General features: G+C 42.9%; 1 protein-coding gene across 3 annotated transcripts in view; it reads right to left on the bottom strand.

Moving 5' to 3' along the window:
• Positions 1-16,334, bottom strand: part of HECW2 (HECT, C2 and WW domain containing E3 ubiquitin protein ligase 2) — a 1,572,445-nt gene that overhangs the window by 1,371,460 nt on the left and 184,651 nt on the right. For all 3 annotated transcript variants that reach the window (XM_085648759.1, XM_085648760.1, XM_085648761.1), the window contains exon 2: positions 9,314-9,380. The gene's annotated coding sequence lies outside the window, so the exon portion shown is untranslated. The remainder of the gene's footprint in view (positions 1-9,313; positions 9,381-16,334) is intronic.

The raw sequence follows: 16,334 nt of genomic DNA, 5'->3' as shown, positions 1-16,334 counted from the left end.
AGCCTCTTGAGCAAAGAAGACTACCTACTTCTACCATGATAAAGGGTATCCTACCAAACATATAAAAAAATTCGCTGAAACCCACGTGAAACTTTTTTGTGTAGTGAGATAAAATGTCACATGAGAGGCTTATCTGTGTCTCTACCTACTGCCCAAGCACCATCCGTTTCAAGAAAATTGTCACCGAAAGCTGGCACATTTTATTGAACCTAGAACGCAAGCCCGACAAACTTTTATGTGCCCTGAACAAGAACTACAGTATAGGCAAACAACCAGTGCAGGCTTATTTGCTAGGAATTTTCTGTCAAAAAAGCTAAGAGGGAACGCTGGACCTGGCTCTTCAGCAAGGACACCCCAAATGAGGGACATGTTCTGTTTGTGAACAAACAATGGAGAGTTCTCAATTTCTTTTGAATTTAAAAAAATGGTCTGACACACAATTTTCAAACTGCAGTACAAAAAATGCGGTACACGGTATTACCTGCCCCTGGAAGAGTACATTGGTAAAACTAGCTCAGAAGTTCACCATTGCATAATTCTTCATAAATCTTGCATCCTCTGTAAAACAATAACAGCTCCACTTGTCAACCATTACGTCATAAAAGGTCATAGACAATGACTTACAATGGACTGTGTTGGTAGTAATTAATCCCGACCTGAGAGGAGGAAATCTGGAGCGGCTATTAGCCAAGAAAGAAGCAAACCTTATCTTGCTGTTTAATACAGCGATTACTGGTTTCAATGAATTGTCTGAACTTCACAATTTATAATGTTATGATGTTGTTATAATTTTGTTTTAAAACCACTACAAACATTGATACCTTCCCTTGGTGCCTTTAAAACTACAATAGATTGAAACTAAAAATCCCGTCATTCCTTATGCATGACATAATCACCCCAAGAGCCTGGAAACCTCTTCACCAGGGGTCTCCAACCTTTTCTGTACTTAGAGCTACTTATGTTTAATGAAACGCATTCAGAGCTACTAATATTATTAGTGTTGTATAATTTCAATGTTGTTATATGTATAGTAATTCAACCAAGCAAAAGCTTTCTAATTTAATAAGCTGGGCTGCATACAGGTGAGCTACTCAGAGGTATCTGGAGAACTACAGTAGCTCACGAGCTATAACGGCTAAAGCCCTAAAGAAGACTCCATGCCCCATGCAGACTAGCGAAGCACCACACACTGTAACTGCGAGTCCAAAGTTATATCGGGATGAAAAACCCCACCGCACATAGGTAAGAGTCCAACTGGGACAACAACAGACCCGACTGATATCTAGCCCACTGATGAAAACAAGAATTGACTTATCTTTCAAGAAATTTCACAAAAGATGCGGCAATTCAGACAAAAAAAAACATCCCCGCAGAGGTCACAGAATTCCTCCATTTTCTAAAAATCATATTAAGCGGATCTCGATAAGGCCCCGATATTTTGCAATTGTTAATAAGGTATAACCGACATCTACCCTAAGCAATTTAAATTTCCCTCTGTGTGATGGGTACACATTTGGTAGTTTCAGTTTTGATTTTATATTACAGGCATCAAAAGCTATACCTCATCTGGCTATCAAGCCTAAGTTACTTTGCAATCCGTTTTTCACTCCTCACTTGGGTGGCACAGTGATTCAAATTTTATAGCACATCCTTTATTCTCTACTCAACTGATCATCCAGCTCCCTTTCCTGAGGAGACCCAGGAAACATTGGGGTTGAAACGCATCAACTCTTCCAGCCAGGGGTACTAGGATTGAAAGACTTGTCAGGGAAACGTACAACAAAAACAGATTCATCAAAGAACTTAGGGGCATATTTAACCCCTTCCCTGCTCATGACGGAACCGTTCCGTCATGAGCCACGGTTGTCGTGTGCTCATGACGGAACGGTTCCGTCATGACAATCCTGCCGGCGGCCGCTCCGCCTGCGCGGCGCTGTTTCCCCGCCTGTGCGGGGCGACAACGCAAATGGGCGGAGTCATGACGGAACCGTTCCGTCATGAGCACAGCTCAACTGTGGCTCATGACGGAGCGGCTCCGTCATGAGCACAGGCCCGCCGCGCTGCCCCCCTGGCCCCCCCAGCGCTGCAGCGGAATGTCCGCAGCAGCGAAGGGGTTAAAAGCTCTTTGCACCACTGGAGCGCCCCTTTTTTTGATGCTCCAGTGGCGCAGTGTGCTGGCCCATATTTACAAAGCCACGCAAAGCTACCTTGGGTGACTTTTCATGGTCTTGTACATATGGCCCCCTTTCACACATTACTCTGCGTGAAAGGGGTGTTCCATAGGTGTTGCTGTGAGTGTTCCCACATAACACCCATGGATTCTGACCCATTCCTAGATTTACAAAGTTTTGTAAACCTGGGAATGCGTCAGATTGTAACACCTCCCCAGGGGAGGCGTAAAAGTAGCACAACAAGGCCAAGGTTGTTGCCTGTGTATCCCCATGACATGCTATTGTGAGTATTATGGAATGATTCTTCCTGGGACCGTATTACAGAGAGTGCCCTGGGGGCGCAAAGGGCGTTTGCACCCGCTTTGCGTGCCTCTGGGGCACTTCGGTATTACAGAGTGCCAGCAGATGCTTGTGCGGCCACTTCTGTAATACCGATAGTGTTGGCACACATAAAGCGTCAGCACTATCTGCAGGGGGCATTCCCTCATTTGCATAGGGTTAAGCCCCATGCAAATGAGGAAATACCTTTGCCTCTGCACCCGCGCCGTATTTCAGACGCAAGCCCAGAGGCAAAGATGCTGTCAGGAGGCATACTGACAGTGAGCCACCTAAAAAGTGGTGCACTCTCAGTGTGCCCCCTGAGAGCAATCCTTTGCAGGGGGTAAAGTCACTGACTGCACCCACCTGCAAGGTGATCCCTAATACCCCTTCAAAGTGCAGGTGGGTTGCCTCCTGCACAGTGAAACACAGAGTGGCCGCTCCAAAGCCACTCTGTATTTCACTTGAATGTGCAGGTCCAAGGGCAGCACAAGTTCGCGGCTACCCTGGGGCAATGCATTCTATGTAATAAGGCGAACTTTCTCTCTTTGCACTCGGTGCACCTGTTTTAAGGTGCACCAGGCGCAAACAGGAAAAGTGCACCCTAATACATAATATGGCCCCTAGTGCACTAAAAGAAACTTCAATAAGACAGACCGGCTGGTGGAAATCCTGGGTTTAATAGCAATGAAGAGTGTTCAGAGCTTGATTTGTGAACAAATAAGCGCCACGGCCCTTCTGAGGAGGCCACTACGGCATGCACCACTCATTGCCCCCTGACAGTACTGCCAGTGATAGCACCAAAACAACTACTAAGCATTATACTCCTCAAAGTGTGATAATTCCGACTATTCCAGGCCCCTAAAGCTACAAGAATGGCCTGGATGGCAGATATTAGTCATTTTTAAGGTATATTGAATTAACAAACAACTGTTGTTGTGCTCATCTCTAAATTAGGTAAACAGTGCCACCATGTGGCAGACTATCAATTGTTGACAGTTAAGTGCTAGTGCCGAGCACCAGAAACCACGGCTCAAATTAAGCACTGAGAGTATTACTAAAGTCATGCAAAGGCATGTAACAGTCATGTGATGGGTTATGAAAGTTGGAATCATTGTGCAGATAAAGCATGTGCAAAAAGGGAGAGGAAAGCTCTAGATGGGTGATGTGTTTAGAATATGTGTGTGTGTTGCACACACGTGTGAGTGCAAATAATTTCAAGAAGAAGACCTCTCTATGTTTTCAGGAGAAAAGAAGTCCAACTCTTGTCAGAGACAGGGAAAAAAACATCAGTTGTGACAGCATTAGTTGAATGAACCCGGAGCAGTTATCAGCCTAATTGCAGAACAGACACCATAGAGATAGACCTTACAAGTCAGTAATGTTGCTACAAGGGCAGCAGCCTCGCAACTCCAAATATTGAGGCATTGAGTCTGCCTATCATTCATGAAACTTTAAGTTTATGACAGACAGATACAACAGCAGGCTCGCAGGTAAACTCCAGGACTCCGGTAGTTATGGGCATCATGCAGAAATCAATTTGTAATCCAGAGTAATTACTTGTGGTTGATATCACTTCGAGTATTAAATTTATCGCGTTTTCTTGTTCTCTGTATTCCTTAACGTGCCTTTGGTATCTAAAAGTAACTGGCTTCTGTGCTAGTAAATAAGAGGCTTGGCTAAGCATAAATAACAAAGGAATGGAAACTTAAGGACCCCTGAATTCCAAGATCTAATACAGGCATCTCCAACAAGAAACTCGTGAGCTACCAGTAGCTCCCCAGCTACCAGTGAGTAGCTCTCCTGTGTACAGCCTGCTGATATACAAGCTTTTACTTGGCTGAATTATTTGTATATAAGAATTAAAAACCATGTATTCAAGATGACAATGTGTACATCTGATTTATGGGGGAAAATTGTTACAATTTCAAAATGAATTTAAAGCTATTGTTTGAATTGGAGAGGTGTAGTACTCATATTACCTTGGTGCCAGGGGCGTTGCAGCTATGATCGTTTTGTATTACCCATGTAGATGCATTCCAAATTGATAGTGCTTTGATATCTTTACTGCTGGCAACTCTGCTTAATGCACTGATGTGATCACTGTGGACAATCCTGGACAGGTTGGTCACTATCGCGTCACTAACATTAGTTGCGCGGGATGATTTTCATTGAACCTAAGTAGCTCTTGTTACAGAAAAGGTTGGAGTCCCCTGATCTAGAACAATTGAGACCACCGAAGGGAAAAGGAAGATACACAAATATGATGCTGCAGATGTGAACATGGTGGACACATTAGCTGCCAACATGGGGAATAGGCATAATGAAGAGCTCAGAGAACTAAGCGTAAAAGCTACAGACATTCCCTGAGTATGAACATAGCAAGGAAGTAATTCAACAGAGCTTGAACATCGAGATGGAAAAGATCACTAGCTAGGCCCCCGCATGTCTGTGCCCATTCGTGGAGGGATGAATCATTTCAAGACACTCCCCCCTGTCCTGTGTCTACACATTCATCAACCAGGAATAGAAGTAGATTGGAATGCAATGGGGAAGACGGTAATTCAATTAGTTGCAGAATAATGTGCCCTCTTATCAGATACACATAATCAACATATTAGTGAAGAGCAGAAAAAAGGAAATTAGAATACCCATGAGAACACATAACCAAATAAAATCACCATGATTCCAAAGGATCTAGCATAATGTAAAAAGAAATTAAAACCAAGCACGCATCCAATAATTTAATTGAGAAAAAGGCACATAGCAACTATACAACATGGCACTTTATAGAATGAAATTCAGCCCTACCAACCCAGAATATTTGTCCTCATTCAAAATAGTATTTCAACATCTTGTGCGTAAAACAAAAAGAGAAAGAGAGAGAGAACGGCACACACACACGCACTTCCAGACCAGAGTTCACATATTAAATGGAGGACAAACGATTTCAGTGTATATCATATCACGTTAAAGAAAAAAAGGAAACGTGCTTTAGAGTATATACCAGACACCTAAATAAAATTAAACACAATTAGGATAATGTGTTTGTCGACAGTTACCAAGAAAATAACAAAATATGATTTATGTGAAATTTAATAGTCTGACTCAGGTAAAATTATGTTTATCAAATTATGATAGGTATTGGATTGCCCTATGTGCTTGCAGCTCATTTTTTTTGTTTAAATATCTTTAATGGTATTTTCTGATTTTATCATAACTGGAATCATATTTTTATACAGCATTTTCAGTTGACCATCGCAAAATTATAAAGCCCATGTCACTTACAATAATACATATGACAACAATAATAAGCTACTGTTAACACATCATTCCTGCTGACAGATACATACATTATGTTGGATACATATGAAGTCTCAGTGGGCTATTGCTCGCATATGTTGCCACATCATGGTCACTGTATCTGATGCAAGGCCATACACAGCAAAATCAGGACAGATCTTGCCTGGGCCAGTACCACAATACCTGATATACATGCTATTCCATCACATAAAAATAACCTGTCATTCAGACTTGAACAACATTATAAATAAAATAATGTAGATTGACAATGTGTGATAAAAAGTCATGTGTGGGTACCAATAAGACCTATTTTTCCAATAAACATATAATCAAAACACAAACTTACAACACTAAAAACTGCCATCTAAACTATGTAAGTCGAGTCGCTGTTACATATCGTAGCATGATGATTTATTGTCTGCGTGCCATCATCTTATGGCTCGCCTAGTTAGGGGTTAAATAAGGGCATGTGCCTGCATGCAGCTATAAAGACAGCAGTGAGCGTCCCCCCTCCCGGCGGCGCATGGGGCTCTGGTGCTCACTAGTGATGTACTGGGGATTCTCTGGATGTGTGATTGTTTGTATGTCAGGGCATAACAGCGTCTTGTAATCATGCAACTGGGTACTATCATGTCTGTTGCGGATCAGTGGATTGCGCATCCTCATCGTTCACTGTGGCACCGCCTTGAAGGGCCATTAGTATAGTGTCCCAGGCCTGCCCTATAGGGTATTTGCAAAGCCCTGCAGTCTCCTCCCTGTGTAGTGCTGTGCTCTCCGCCTGTGCCCATATTACAAGTAAACGTTTCCAGCCAGTCACCTCTGGTGGATCCGCATGTTTCCATTTTTTCGTTATTAATCTTTTCGCCGTGATTAAACCCAGATCTCGGAATCTCGAGGTGATCTTATTGTTTTTTGATCTGGCATAGAGTCCCAATATGCAAATCTCCCATGACAGTGGTAAGGGCGTGTCTGTACATGAGGCTAGTGTTGTGACTACCTCTTGCCAGTATTGCTGCAGGGATGTGCACGCCCAAAGCATGTGAAGCAAATCCGCATCTAACTGCTGGCAGCGCGGGCATGTAGAGGTGGTAGTGTGGAAATATCTATTTATCTTGTCAGGCGAGAGATACGCCCTTTGTATGATATACATTTGTATAAGTTTGAATCTGGAGTTCCTTGGTATGTGTTTGGAGCTTGCCAGCACAGCATCCCATTCTTTAATCAGTCCATGGCCGGCCTCTATCTGTCTCCCAACTAACGCGGAGCCGTGACATCGGCTTGAGAGTGTGCGTAAGGAGCGCTTCCACTAACCCAGGGGTCTCCAACGAGTACCTCGGGAGCTACTGGTAGCTCGCCAGTACCTTCAAAGTAGCTCTCTGAGGTGAAGCCAAGCCCAGTATCAATTTTCAGTATTTTAGAGAGTAGGTGCCTATTAAAGAAGGCAGCACTGATCATCTCAAGGCACTAAGAGTGACAGCCAGCCAAACGTATCACAGTAACTCATACTAACACTCAAACACACACTGTGTCGGTTTATAGGACCTGCTACATGACAGTCTATATCCAATCCCAATATAATTAAGCCACAAGGAGACTGACCATGTTGTAGTCCCTCCTTTATCAGTCACAACATGTGTGTGAACAGTGCACCATCAAAAAAGTATGGCAGCAGTAGCCTGAGCTGTAATCAGTGCTGACCCACCAAAGTGTGGGACTGCAGGAGTCAGAGTGAAAATGTGTCAGTTAGATGCATGATCAGCTCAAGACCCGAGGAAAACAGGGTATGATCCAGACCAGAGAAAATTAAGAGATTAATCAACATTTATATGTGTGGCCATAATAAACACTACTGCTTCCTGAAACTATGCCTGGTGCCAAGAACCAGCAAATATGTATGCTAGCCCCATTATAAGAGTGTTATATTTGGCATAATTGTGTCCATTCCTGACATAATAGTGCCAGTGGCATTATAATGATCATCCTTGACTATTTTAGTATTTTTGGTCTAGGTGTGGTGTGCTGGCAGCTATCATAGACCTACCCTGAGCATGACTGACCTATATGTACCTATTCCTGGCATATTAATGGTCATGACTGATATGTGGTCTTATCCCTGATCCTTCCGGTTTCCAGCCTTGTCAAAACTGTGGCCTTAGTATAATGGTGGGCATTACTGGCATAATCCAGGCATCTGTGGAGCTATAGTGAGCATCCATTATGATATAATGGGGTAACCCACAATTGTCCATGGACCTGGGTAACAATTGGTATAGGAAACAACGGTCCTAGACTTCATTAAAGCTACAATTCAGTTATGAAAAACATTCATTAGTCAAAGGGCATCCGGTACATATAGAATTAGCATTGTATCATTAATGTACCATTTTATTTACAATGCCAACAAGTTTAGCCTAAAAAAACACAAAGGCACAACATATCGCTCCGATAGTGACTGTTTATTATTTAGTTACTTTTATAACAGATCACCATATTCAATGCTCCAAATAGAGAAAGAGGTTGCTCCAAGGGGAGTGTGAAAAAGGAAAGTGCTCATGAGGTAGGACAGATATAAAGGAGGGGAATCCAAAAGGCAAATTCAATAACCAATCAATTACACATTCTGGTATCCTTAGTAAAACTGGTTGTGGTTCATAGTGGCACCAGTTTTACAGATAGGCCTGTCCCTTATTGATTTACAAATATTCATTTCATGATTTTCTGATAATACACAGAGAACATTCATCTGTGAAAAGGATGGCTGGGATGATATCGGGTACAGGCCCACTGGGGGAGCGTGTCGACTTCCTCAGGGGCTGTATCCTGACTGTACCTCACCCTAGGTGGCCTCCCCTTCCCCGTCCTGAGGAAGACCCGCCTGCAGAGGATATAAATTACCTTCATTGCACTTGGGTCGAAACGTTGACACTCTTCCCCCAGTGTACCTGTACCTGATATCATCCCAGCCCGGCCTGTTTGTCCAGTAGTATTGGGGTTAATTTTTTACTATTCATGGTTGACTAGATTGACTCTGGCAAGGCAATACTTATCCAATGCATATTTGGGTTCTAATCACTGCTGCAGAGAAAAACAAAGAATGCTTGTGTGTGCGCTGATTTGTTCACTAACCCTAGTAATAAGCCACAGACTTACAATATGTGAGTGAGGATGACACTGCCCCTACTTCAGGCCCTGTTTATCATAGGTGTATCCGAATATCTTATTTTACTGAATAAAGTAATTTAAGCATTTAATCAATAAAACTCACTGAGTGTGGCTTATAATATCAGCAAGTGCAGTGTGGCTTGCCCATGGGAAACAAAGTCTGATCGAAGACTGATGGCTGGCCTCATGATATAGTTTCACCAGTCCGCCTCCTCCATTTGCAAACACCACGTTTCACAACAGCCACACCACTGCACAGAACAATAGCTTTGCTAATACTTTAACATAAATACTTATAAATATTTCCTGATTTTTTCTTCAGATTGTTCACGTCATAACTTAAGAATATATGTACTCACCCTCAAAGAGCATTTGGTTCTTGAGATTCATTCATAAACTCACTTCCTCTGAAACCATTCATTCCACCTAGAAAAACAAACAAAGAACAAAAAAAGTTTTATAAAGTGTTCTGTAAAGCTGAAAGAGGACCTGGAGACACATAGAAATGGAAGGTCTGTAAATAGATTTTCAATGTACTATCGGGCTAGTCGTTATTTTCACACAGTGGTGCTAAGAGCGTTGGTACTGGTAACATAAATATAAACCCAGCCCCCTGTACAGCATCCTGTGCTTTCGGTCACACACACCTTATATGAGCTGCTATTGGAAGTTACTTCTGTGCACTTATTGGTGGCTGTATCTGGTGTTTCTATTGGCTTAGGGTTAGTGTTCTGATTGGATGATAAGTCTAGGGTTTTGATTGGTCCCTGGGTCAGTGATTCTATTGGATGTAGGACTTAGGGTTATTGGTCTGATTGGTGAATAGGGTTAGGGTTTTGTATTTGGTATGTGAGGCTAGAGTTTCCATTGGACCTAGGCCTTGGGGTTTGGTTTCTAATTGGCTCTTAGGACCAGGGCTGCGATTGGCTGTAAGGACTTGGTTCCCTAATGGTCCTAGGGGTTAGGGCTAGTAGTGTGATTGATTAGGTGTAGGGTTCCCATTGGCCAAAGGGGTCACCTGATTACTAGGGCTTTTTAAGGTCAGTGTTCAGGCCATCTCAGCCCGGGCGTTGATGTTAAGGGCGGAGCGAACAAGGGCAGTTGCCTGTTTGGGCCTGTTCAGGACTGGTCAAGCCTAGGGCCAGAGATGCTGTCCATTTTCTCATTCACCAGTGTCCACCCTACCCCATCCACAACCAGATTAACACACACAGCAAATGTACTAGACTCATTTAATACAAACTAACCCTATATAAATTTCAATGTCTCAGCATCTAGTACAAAACCCCACAAAACACACCTTTACACCCTTCTACCCCAGCTACCACACATTTGCACCTTCACTTACAAACAAAACACTATTCTATCCTATACCACTAACCAATCCACTCATCACAAACATAACCCAAATCCACACCATACCTAACTATATCCCATCCAGACACACACTCCCTGCTCTAATTACTTCGAACAGACCTCTTTCTGTCACCAACGAACCTATACTCAGCTTTCTAACTTTGCATCCAACACCCTCCTCTTCTTTTTAACACAATAACACAACCACACAACACTTACACTCCGATGCACCACACATATTATCAGTTTAGCAATCAAATCTAATACACTCTTAACTCTTGTTCATCCTCTCTCACACACCACATACACTCTTTTCCAAAATACATCACATCACCACCCCCTTTACCTTGCAACTTCCACTCACCAACAATACTTCAGATACATATTCTTATTAGAAAACAAGTACATCATTACCTCTTTTTACTACTAAAAAAGAAAGCATAGCACACACACACAAGCACAACACACTCTCTCAAACACAACACCTCATAATACTTTCCGTCACAAACTAGAAACATACACCTACTCCAACATTCCTGACTACACAAAAGAGCCGATGCATCACTGCAACTGCGTGGATCAGAACTGTCTCAAAGAACTACCACAATGCGAAACACATATTCAGCACAGGCTGTCACATCCTCATCAATGGCAGCCTTGACAACGCCGCTGGACTTGCATCACAGTTCCTTAGAAGCTATGCATAGCCCCTACTGAACGGTATATCCTTGACTTTGGACTTTGCATTGCAAGCTCTAGTAGACAGAATCCTCAACGATGACTCAGGACTTCGCACCACACCTTCACCACACCTCAGAACCGACACACCACTTAGGATGCGTGACACATCTTTGATGCTGATCCACGCAACGCTCTGCAAACGAGGATTTAAGATTCTTTGTTCAGCAGGCCTAACTCACTCTCTGTAGCTGGCCCACACTCCATCGAAATCAGCCTGAACCTGTAACTTTATCCTGGTGAGGAGCAACCAGATTTCCACAGTTGGTGTTTATGCACTTTGCAGCTCTTTTCACTAAATGTAGTTTGTTAATAGTCCCTACATATCTTGATTCCAGATTTCACTGTGCACACAGAAAAGCATATTAAAGCACATTTCCCACTGCACCAATAGTTAGTGGATGCCTGTGAGGCAGCAGTGGCTCCTCCGTTTAGGCGAAGGAGCATCGCCCCCCTGCAGCGAACACAGCAGGTACACACAGAATAATATCATGTTATTATTCTGTGTGCCGCCGGCCGTGCTAATGCAAGCGTGATGGTGGGGGCACGGCAGACAGATTTCTACATATTGCAGAATGACTCCTCAGTGCGCATGACAGATTGGCAGGCTGCCTACAGCCAGCCAATCTGCCAGGCACACTTTAAAGCCTGTAAAACAGCAGAGGGATTGCAGACACAGGCCCCCAGCCTCAACATCAGCACTGGGTTAGCCTGCTCCAACCAATCCTGGAGCTCCTTTCTCCAGCTCCAGGACTGGAAGGATTAGTATGCAGGAAGTAACCCACCTTCCTTCCCACTCGCCATCGTCGAGATAGGGGATAGGAGAAAGGCAACAATATCGGTGAGTTTTACGACATGCTGCACCCCACCAATTTCCACAGTTGCTAGCCGCCCTGCTGTGAGGCCAACCGTATTTTGTGTGTTGATATGAGAGGAAAGATGAGTCAAGCAGCTCTTTTTAAATGATATGTGGAGTAATTACAAGCAGCAGGAACAGAAGTATTTCTATGAGTATGGAGATACAATATCCAAGGACAAACCATAATCCAAACGGTTAATATATTTTACAATAAATGTATGATAATATCAGTTAGCTGCTCCTTCTGTGGTTAGTTATTGGCAGGATGAAAATCCTAATGGCACAAAATTATTGTTGAGTATTAGTCGGTAAACCACTGCTAACAGATTCAGAATATAGTGCAGGCAATAAACGCGGCACCAAGAATCACTGGACCACTAAAATGAACGCAAACAAAAAATGGATTATAAAATGAAATAGATCTCGGAAAGGAAATCTTCATGAATTATAATTTCTATTACTCAGCACCACACATTAATCCCAACAACGTGCTTCAGTTGGAATAATAGCCATTTAATTCACATGGCTTCTAATGTAACCAGCTTCTCAAAAGAACCAATTTACTGGCATTGTCCTGGGATCAGATTAGAGTGAATTCAGAAGCTAGCGAGGTCTGTGATATGACTCTCAAGCAATCTAATTCTTTCTGAAATGCATCCAGTTTTTTCAAACATGTCGCTCTTATAAGGGCACTTTGGAGGAGATGTTGAGTGTTAACCTTGCTCATTGAGCAAGCTACATAAAGTGTTAAACCAGGGAGTCGAGGGAAGTCATTATCACATGTTCACAACTCTCTTCAAAACAAATGTTTCCTCTCCGATCCACCTGCTTTCTTACGAGTTGAGAAGAATTGTGTGATTACCCGTCCCTTAAGCCAGGGTTCTCCAAAGCATGGAGGGCCGGATCCATGCCATATTTTTAAGATGACTACATTTATTTAAATGGGAATATGCTAACATTCTGGCATGGATCCGGCCCTCCAGGACCAACTTTGGAGAACTCTGCCTTAAGCTAAACGTACAAGAGCGCACATCTGTCACACATCCGTGTTGACAAGCAATCATAATGCTCACTGGATACTTTCAAGCAGTGGGCTTAGAGCAGTCTGCACTCCCATAAATGGCATGAGGGCAATTATAAATAATGAAGGCAGAACCCAGAACACAAGAGGGGTTATAAAACTTCATAGTTTAGGCTGGGCTAATCTTCCCCACCCATAACACATCCTCCTTTTATGACAAATGATATCCTCCCGTGCCTGGGTGTCTTCCCAAGTGAGCCAGTGTGCCCCTCATGCATGACATTCTGCTCACTCACACCTGTTGCTAATACCCTCTCACCTCTCGCTCTTAGGCTCCCTGTACCAGAACTGTCCACCTCTATGGGACTTTGTGTTCTCCCTTCTGCTGACATTGTGGCATGGGGAAAATTTGACTCCTGCGGTGACCTTGAACTTGACTTTGGTCGTAGGCACTTTGAGCTCTTGAATGGTGAGAAAGAGACAAATGTCTGATGCGCCATTGTATTATAGCGGGGGGCAATTACATGAAGTGAAATATGGAAAAAGCAATCTCTATTTTTGGCTTTAGACCTGGTCCAAGACCATGTTGCTGGTGACATGGTACAACATCCATGGATCTGAATACACATCCAGGTCAGTGAGTGGGGGGAGCTATACTGTAATGGCATAGCACCCATATATTATAGGAATGGAGCAGGATTTGGACATTGGTCTATGACAGGGTTCTCCTATATGGCCGCTGAACGTATTACATATACTAGTAGGGGCGGCCCACAAAAGTTTAATAGAATATGGGGTTCCTGAAGACGTTACAACGGGCTAGACCTGTTGGACAATACACATGAATCCACATCATCAGCAGCCGATTGTGTTGGTGCCACCACACATGGAGGTCATCACTAGACCAGAATACCCAGTATGTTGTCATTGCTCTTAGGCCAGGATATGGACCGGATCTCACCGATTTTCAACAATATTTATTGTCTCAAAAGGGGTACATTGGTGTTTATAATACGCTCTCCTTGATGACTGTACTTTAAGCAACAGAGGTTATTGTTATGATGACTTACTGTTATCTACAATATGCAAATAAAAATATTTATGGAAAAAAAAGATAACTACATTTATTTAAATTAGGAAATGCTAAAAATCGGGCATGGATCCGGCCCTCCAGGACCTACTTGGAGAACCCTGGTCTAGGAGGTTATCATACCGGTGCAGTTTACCCGGCTGCCACCACTCTGTGAGTCTAGCATGGCCCAAAGAAATTTGGAGGAAGTAGTACTTTACTAGTAGGAGCATCTAACCCCTCCTGCACCTTCATGGCTCAAGAATGTACTATGTCCCAGTCAGCTGTCCACTAGGACTGGGGGGTGAACTCCGCTCCGTTCACAGATTTTGCAGAATTTAAAAAACACTCTGGAAGCACAAGGCATTGCAAAAATCTCCGCTCCCCGGAGCGGAGTTTTTTCCTTGCTTGTGCTCGCCAATGTCAAGTTGGCGAGCAAGGAAAATCCACCTCCCAGCGAGATTTTTCAACGCAGGAGGTCGGATTTCTCAATGCGAGCGGTCGTGGATGGCTGCGACTCCTCACGTTGAAAAACCTTCTGTTCACTTTGAGAAAGCTGCCGCTCAAGTAGAAAATCTACTCGAGCAGCAGAGAAGAAGCAGCGCCCACTTGCACTACGCATGGTGAAATTTGTGCTGATTTTACAGCGCGCGGCAAACAACCCATAAAGAAAATCAATGCGAACAGCATGCCCAAACGTACTCCGCCGCTTGCGGAACTCTGCGTAGCGCGGCAGAGTGGTTTGGTCACTTTGTGGAGTTCTGCGTGGCAGAACTCCGCAAACCCTGCCCAGGCCTACTGACCACATCGCTAGAGGATTTATCTTCCAGAACAAGTGGAAATTGGGTCAGAGTTTCAGACACTTGCCTAATGCCTGCCTCACTGGAACACTATTTTGCAAAAGATAAAAAATGCTAGGCATCTAAACCACCTTTAACATATTTCAATACATCACAGAAGGAACATTAAGAGAGACACCAATACAAAGTTTATTATAGATTTGTATAGGTTGAAAGAGTAAAGAGAAGCGATAATATATCTTTGGCTGTAAGAGGAAGCAACTCCCTTGAGTACACATACACTGTGGTACAGAATCTAGCAGTGAAATGTGTATTGTTAACCATTATTAAAAATATACATCAATGTGAAATCTCTTTTTAATCACGTTGTAATGAAGTCAAATACATATGGTTTAGTAAGCTTAGTAAACTATATGACTACCTGTACACGTAAAGTATATATAAACCGTTTCACAATGCCAATAAAGATATGTTTAAAAAAAACAAATCTCAATACATTCATGAAATACATGATGATGTAATAATACACCCACACATAATCACATACTGCTAATAAACGGTCTCCTACCGTTACGGTGTAGTACCTGGCAATCCCACAGATAAAGACATCATAGGAATTTCTCAGGCTCTCAGCACCAGCACATTGTGATAAAGTGATCCATTTATTTTGGGCCATCTAATTTTCTATCATATATAGGATGATCAAATATGTTCTGTACTACCATGATTAACAGAGTGGACTGTACTAGCTCCATTTTATACTTGCTTCAATAGCCAAGCATGTACCATATGCCTAGATGTTGCGCCACAGCTCTGTGTTGGTCTGTGTCAGCCTCTGCAATTTGTGCGGTTTGTGGAAGTCACAAACTTGGTGTTCTACCACTTCATCGCAGGAGTTACATCAGGAGTCATTACATCCAGGTAAGTTTTCCAGTCTTTTATATTGCAGGACTCTAATTCACAGGGAAGTTAGCTATACGTGTCCTAATCTTAAAAATATATGTATTTGTGTGTGTCTATATATATATAGAAAAACAAACATTTAAGGTGAGTAAACTCAGAATGTTGCTGGTGTTGTAGGGTTGTCTTTATAGGAGCTGCTCTCCACCTAAACTTGAGAACTACCCAGAGTTCTCTGCTTTCTTATTGTACATGTATAAATATACCCACTGGGGTATTTTATTTCATGTAAAGACTGCGAATACAAGAGTGCTTAGTGGCACACGGCCACTGGGGCGGACACACGCCCACAAGAGCTCCACCCAATAAAATCAGCAGAAGGAGAGTTACATGTAATTTGCCGTTCAAGGGCATTAATGTCACGTTTTAGGCAAAATCTTACCAGGGATATCAATATACCTGCGTCAAATAGCTGTCTGTCCTTAGTGAGCGCCAGTTTCTGTAGTGTCAGTTGTGTAGATGCATCCATGGTGGGTCTCTGTAGGACTTGCCCTTTTTTGGCTAAAATTCACTAAACCTTTTGCTTTCCCCTAGACTGTTTTCCTGACTTAAAATAGCCAATTTAGATGCTTTGGGT

The sequence above is a fragment of the Triturus cristatus genome, chromosome 3_2, assembly GCF_964204655.1.
Source record: "Triturus cristatus chromosome 3_2, aTriCri1.1, whole genome shotgun sequence".
Classification (NCBI taxonomy): Eukaryota; Metazoa; Chordata; class Amphibia; order Caudata; family Salamandridae; genus Triturus; species Triturus cristatus.
The sequence above is the reverse complement of the archived record's forward strand: the minus strand, read 5'-3'. Positions and strand labels throughout refer to the sequence as shown.